Raw genomic sequence first — 6,000 nt, 5'->3', positions numbered from 1 at the left:
TAATACAAAGCCATGAATGTTTTGTCTGTTATTTTTATTTTATTTTTAGGCTCTGTGAAAAAGCATTTGGCTTAAATGTGCCAATCTATATAATTTACACATTTAAATGCCTCCTGGTGACAGCACTGCTGCAAATATTGTTTGTTCACACACAGATGGAAAGCTTTGTCCCAAAAGACTGACTCCATTAGTGGTGAGCCTGTTAATATGATGTAAATTAAAATCAATCTGATAACAATTCAAACTGAGCAGAAGTTATTTGGTTGTTTCTCTCTCTTTGATTTCAAAACTTCATTGAATAAAGATCAGGGCTATTTAGGTAGGATTCATACATTTCACTCCCTGAGATATAAGTAGAAGTAACGCCACCAAACTTATTTCAAAATTGTACACATCTAGAGCCACATTTCATAAATAAATAAATTCTGTCCAAGTTTCATATGTATCTATGAAAATTACCCAGAACAATTCAGTTCACAGAACCAGTGAAATAGAATCTGAAGATAAAATGAGTGAAAGTTACAGGAAAGAGTCTTGGCAACTAAAAATTATAAAACAGGTATTAATTGTGATTTAGTGGCAAAGAGTAATTCCAGCAATTATAGAGACCATGTTGTTTCCTAAACACTAGCAACTTCAATCCATCCTAAGATCATCTGGCCTTGATCAGGTCTACTTCTTTCAGGTGGTTATTCTGGATGCAATTGTGTCTTGGCTTAGCTGAACATTTCTATACTTGTGTTTTTGTCTACTAAGATTCATGATAGTAGAATGAAGGAGACTTCTCCTTCAGAGAATCAGAATTTACAAATCTAGTAGGACCAATTGTTAACTGAGTATTAATTGCTGGAACTTGGACTTATAAGGTCTATCATCTGGTCCTCTTCTGAAGAAGGCTATTCAAACTAGAATGTGGCATTGTGTGTTAATTATTAAGATATAATCTGGAAAAGCAAGGCAGTGCACTGGACTTGAGAGATCCAAATTCAAGTCAATCCTCATCCATGGAAGCTAAGTGAATGATTTGGGTCAATAACTTGCAAGCCTGAAATTATTCCTCCCCCTCCTTTCCTTTTATTCTTTGTAAAACTAGGGAGAGTCCTTCTTAAACCCTTCCCCTGCCCCCATTTCTGCTGTGGACTTAGAAATCTTTTGCATGATGGTTGTCTACTGTGTGGCTCTTCCTCTTGTTTGCAAAGATAATTCCCACATATCATCATACAACATAATTCACCTTATGCTCCTGGAAAAGTAGCTCTAACAAACAAATAAAACACATAGCATTTTATACCATGAAGTAATAAAAATGGAAAAAAAACCAACCAAATAAAACATATGGTGTAACTAATGATTTCATCTTATTTATATTTTAATTTATTTATATCTCACCTTTATTATTTTTACAAATAACTCAAGGTGACAAACATAGGATAGGGAGAGAGGGGAGGAGAGGGAGAGAAAGCAACTGGCCCCAAGTTACCCAGCTGGCTTCCACAACTAAGGTAGGACTTGAACTCAAGTTCTCCCACTTTTTAGCCGGGTGCCTTAACTACTAGACCAGGGGTGTCAAACTCACATTGTCATGGCATCAACATGTGACATATCATGACTTTTTCCCCTTTGCTAAACTGGGTGTGAACATGGCCAGCATGTGATGCATCTGGCCCATGGGCCGTGAGTTTGACAGCCTTGTACTAGACCAACTGCCTTTTAAATCTCACACTGCATTAAATTTTCACTTAGCAACTTTACTAAGCAGTGATAATTTGGACAAGCAGGTGTAGGAAAGTAAATATTATAGATGTTTCCAATAGAAGACAATATACATAGCTCAGGCTCAAACTGTAGAGTTCATAGAAATAAATCACGTTTACCCACCATTCACAAGAGACTAAGAATTTCTCAATAAAAAGCTAAGAAGGAAACTAAATGACCAGAGACATTCTCCTTGGCAGCCTACACCCAGGTAAGCAAGGATTAACACAAGACAAACAAACAAGCAAAAAACAATAATCAAGGAACTACAAAACCACACTCACATCAACACTGGCAGGGTAAGCTACTATATATAAACAATGACCAAACCCCACAGAGGATGTTATCTACTAGGGTAATGCAGTCTCTTTAAGCAAACAACCAAGCTCAGGGAGCTCTAAGAATTCCACAGAATAGATATTTGTTGATGGTTGATTTTGGACTTTTTAATTCTACTGAGCAATTATTCAGAGTCTACTTTGGATATTGTGGAGCCTTTATCATTTGACAATCTTTTTTAAAACAACTTTAGAGCTAGGAATGAAACTACTAATCTGGTACATTTTCTGCAACAGAGCAAATATAAATACAACTCACTGGCAAAGGTAAGAGGGAGGAGGAATCAATTTGACAGATAATTCAACAGCAGAATATGTTTTAATGTCTACTAGTGTACTGTATTCATAAATTTCAAGAGAACTATTTATCATGGCAAAAACCATTACAAAAACTGTAGGCTTTCCTCCATTGTAGTGAGATGAATGATAGATCAGGTGCAACACAGCCTTCTTAATAATTTATTGGGTTATGAGTTATGGTTTTATTCAATTAAAAATTATTAGAGGGGCTTGCCCTGAGGCATCATGCATGCTCTATGAAGAGAGGAAATATATTAAGCAAATATTCAATGAGCTTAATCATTTCAAATAAGAGAATTGGATAATGGCCTGGACAGATCTGCCATTAATTTCAGAGACATTTTTTTTTTACCTCTTCACAACATCATCATAGGATGGGAGTTGGCAATGAAGCCCAGGAAATGTGATGTTAATAATGAGTAGACAGAAACAACATTATTTTCACATGAATGATTTATACTTTCTGAATGAGGAAGGACAACAGAGACAAGGCAACATTTCTTCTAGAAAAGTTTACTTGGTAAGATATTTGAAGGACATTTCCCCTTTGTCTTTGCCTTTTTGATGAGAGATAATGACTGGTCCATGGTCCCCTAGCTTGTATTCCTGTTTCTAGCCTCTTACACCACTACATCAAATTGATTGTCATGGACAACCTTAGATGTCAGTGAAATCATAAAGGAACTCTCCTTGCAGCCATCTCCTGGTTGCTCAGATATTTACAGTCCAGTTTTAGTGAGTCTTTAAGACAGAAGGAGATCAGACCAGAAAAGGGGAATTAAAAGGTAAGCTAGACATTGAGTGGAAGTGGAAGTAAGACAAACTTTTTAAAAAAGTTGTGACTTTTTGACATAACGTCAGATACATAGTTATTCTAGTGAGCATTTATTACTCCAAAGTCAAGTAACTCTACAAAGATATCCCCTAAAGCAATGGCCTACTCATGAAGCTTTAATTTTAATCTCTGTTCTGTTTTTGGCATGCACTTGTATATACTGTAAATATCTATTAACAAAATAACTGTTCTGATATTATAAATTAGTTTATGTGAGCAGGATTCACATTTCAGTCAAAGTTGTTGTTAGTTGTTACATTTGGAAAACATTTATTACTGGCCTGTCTTAAAAAAAAATCCAGCACTAAATTCAGTTAAAAAGAAAAAACAATTAAAACACCTAAATGCAGCTACAGTAAGAACAAGGCAATCAATTCAATTAGAAGCACTTAAGTATCAAGTAAAAATTGATCAGAAAGATAAATGCCTTAGGGTTTTCTTAAAGGCCACCAAATATGCTTGTAATTTTCTTACTCTGGTGGAAACTATTGTATATCACAAAGCTCACCTTGGTGTTAGAGAAGCTCTGGAAAAGCCTTTGTTCTGCAGTAAGTCACAAGTCAATGAATTAGCAGCTCTGTAAAATATACTAACATAGATAATTTTAATGAGCAATAAAAGTTGTGTAAATGAAGAAGCTACCTTTGGTGGCTTGCTAAGTTTGGCTTGATGTATAATATGAATCCAATCATTATGGTTCATTAACTGTGGCTATGACTGATTCATATAATTTATAATCTGCCCAACTCTCAATAACTGCAGATGGCTGACAATTAAAAGTAAGAAAACACACACATACACATAAAACGGAAATGTGAAAGAGTCCAAAGAAAAACCTGTAAACATGTGTACATGTTTATTCAGCCACCACCCTGCCCAAAGTCTGGCAAGACATCTAGGCACTTAATAGCTTCCTGAATGACATTTGCAGGCAGCCACCCAAATAATGTGGGAGGGGGGTATTATTCCTGAGGGCTAGTGCTACAATAGAGAATGGCTATTGTTTAATCAATTGGATCCAAAATGCATCTATTTTAGGCCTCAAAGAAATGGTAGCTTTGTCTGGTATGTGAACTGTTTTCTGCCTCAAATTTCTAGTCATTCTAAACAAGAATTGTTTATTTATGAATACGGGTAGACCTTAACTATGATCTGCTTAACTATGATAATTTGAAGAAACAATTCTATTGCTAAGTGGAATATGTGATATCCTGCATGCCAGTGCTGACTTATGGTGGCAGTTGTGGGGAATCCAGCTGCTGCCATTAGGTGAATCCCATGTAGTCATAGCCTTCCAGTGCCCTATAATCAACATTTGTGATCTCCTGCTGGTTTCACCACCATTGTGTTTGAATTTGTCAGAAGCCCACAGTGAAAGTTGCAAATGACAATCACTGCAGGACACATGCAATGTCATAATTGTGAATTGGTTGCCAAGCACCTAAATTCCCATTACATGATCATGCGTATCTTCTGATGACTGCAGATATGTCATAAGTCCTCCTCATTCAACACTGTCATAACTTCAAATGGTCACTAAATGAGTGGTGATCTATAGTACCGTGTGTTAGTATTTGGGGATAAACCCCCTAGCAGAGTGCACAGCAGCAGTCAAGCCAGGCAGCCAAATGAGAGTGAGGCTGGGCCCAAGGAGTATACACACACTTGAGACAAATACACTGTTTGTGGTTTAAATAGGTATTTAATTCATACAGAGATTTAGAATAGTCATACAGTCCATATGTCAGTATCCAGTTTATCCATACAGTTATCAAGTCTCTTTAAACAGTAAATACAATCTCTTTATCTGCTTGTATATCTTCTTCTTAAGATACCTTTCTCTCAAGTACAATGCTGAATCCTCAGCTCACCAATACAAACAGTCCTTGTGTTCAGGTGAAATGGTATCTGGCACAGTAGCCTCCAAGAGTAAGCAGATAGACGTTCCAACACACAGTAGGCAGCAGACCTGGAACAGTAACCAGGTGCATCCAGAAGCCGGACTCAGACAGTTGCATCCAGAAGCCGGACTCAGACAGTTGCATCCAGAAGCCGGGGCTATTACGTTTCCCCTCTACCTATATGGCTGCCTGCAACCGCACCCACAATGACATTGCAGTTTCTAGCTTAAAGCTACATAGCACTTAATCCTAGGTTTACATATTTATTCAACCAAACCAGTTGGAGTATTCATATACCCAACACCGTATTTCTCATAAAATAAGGTCGGGTCTTATTTTTTTGAGCCCCCCCAAAATGGCTAGGATGTCTTTTCAGGGGTGACTTTATTTCCTCCCCCACACGCACCCCAACCTAGATCTCCCCAAGAGCACTCAACTCTCCACAAGGCTACTTCTATTGGCCGATGGAAGCTCCCCAAAGGCAGAGTCACCAGCCGCTTTGGGGTGAAGCATGGCTGCCCATGGGGTGCTCCTGACAGGCGCACCCCATGTGCACTCCCCTCACCACAAAGCCATTTCTATCAGCCGATGAAAGCTCCCCAAAGGCAGAGTCACCAGCCGCTTCAGGGTGAGGCATTGCTGCCCATGGAGTGCTCCTGACAGGAGCGCCCTATGTGCACTTCTTTTGCCATGAAGCCATTTCTATTGGCTGATAGAAGCTCCCCAAAGGCAGAGTCACCAGCTGCTTCTATTGGCCGGTAGAAGTGGCCTCAGGGCGAGCAGCCCACGCAGACTCCCCTCACCACGAAACCACTTCTACCGGCCAATAGAAGCGGCTGGTGACTCTGCCTTTGGGGAGCTTCCATCGGCC

The sequence above is a fragment of the Pseudonaja textilis genome, chromosome 3, assembly GCF_049901715.1.
Source record: "Pseudonaja textilis isolate UNSWEBS1 chromosome 3, rPseTex1.2, whole genome shotgun sequence".
In the NCBI taxonomy this organism is placed as follows: domain Eukaryota; kingdom Metazoa; phylum Chordata; class Lepidosauria; order Squamata; family Elapidae; genus Pseudonaja; species Pseudonaja textilis.
The sequence above is the reverse complement of the archived record's forward strand: the minus strand, read 5'-3'. Positions refer to the sequence as shown.